Source organism: Paramisgurnus dabryanus, chromosome 17 (genome assembly GCF_030506205.2).
Source record: "Paramisgurnus dabryanus chromosome 17, PD_genome_1.1, whole genome shotgun sequence".
Lineage (NCBI taxonomy): Eukaryota > Metazoa > Chordata > Actinopteri > Cypriniformes > Cobitidae > Paramisgurnus > Paramisgurnus dabryanus.
Genome location: NC_133353.1, coordinates 10,249,573 through 10,249,982, shown reverse-complemented (window position 1 = coordinate 10,249,982; position 410 = coordinate 10,249,573).

Here is a 410-nt window from a genome sequence, read left to right as displayed (position 1 = left end):
GCAAACGTTTAGCTGCTTAAAATGCCAGTGTGTCTTGCAGATGTTTCTTTTTTATTTGTTGTGTTCTCTTTCATTGTGTTAAGCACACCTGTTACTCCTTCCCTTTTCAGTATTTATTTTACTCAGATTAATTTCAGACGTTTAGGCATTTTGTAGTATCAGGTTCTCGTGTTTATTTTAAGATTTAACGAAATAAATATTTATAATTATAAAAAGATACATTTTCTCCACCATCAGGGAAACTTTCAGAAGTAGCCTTGGTTGTATTTTCTCAATTTTGCTGTCATATAATTATATAAACTGGTATAAACATATCGGCGCAAATAAGAATATAAATAAAATGTGAGTTTTGCGCCTCAGCTGACACCACAGCCTCACACTTTCGCTGCGTCCGAAACCGCCTACTTCCA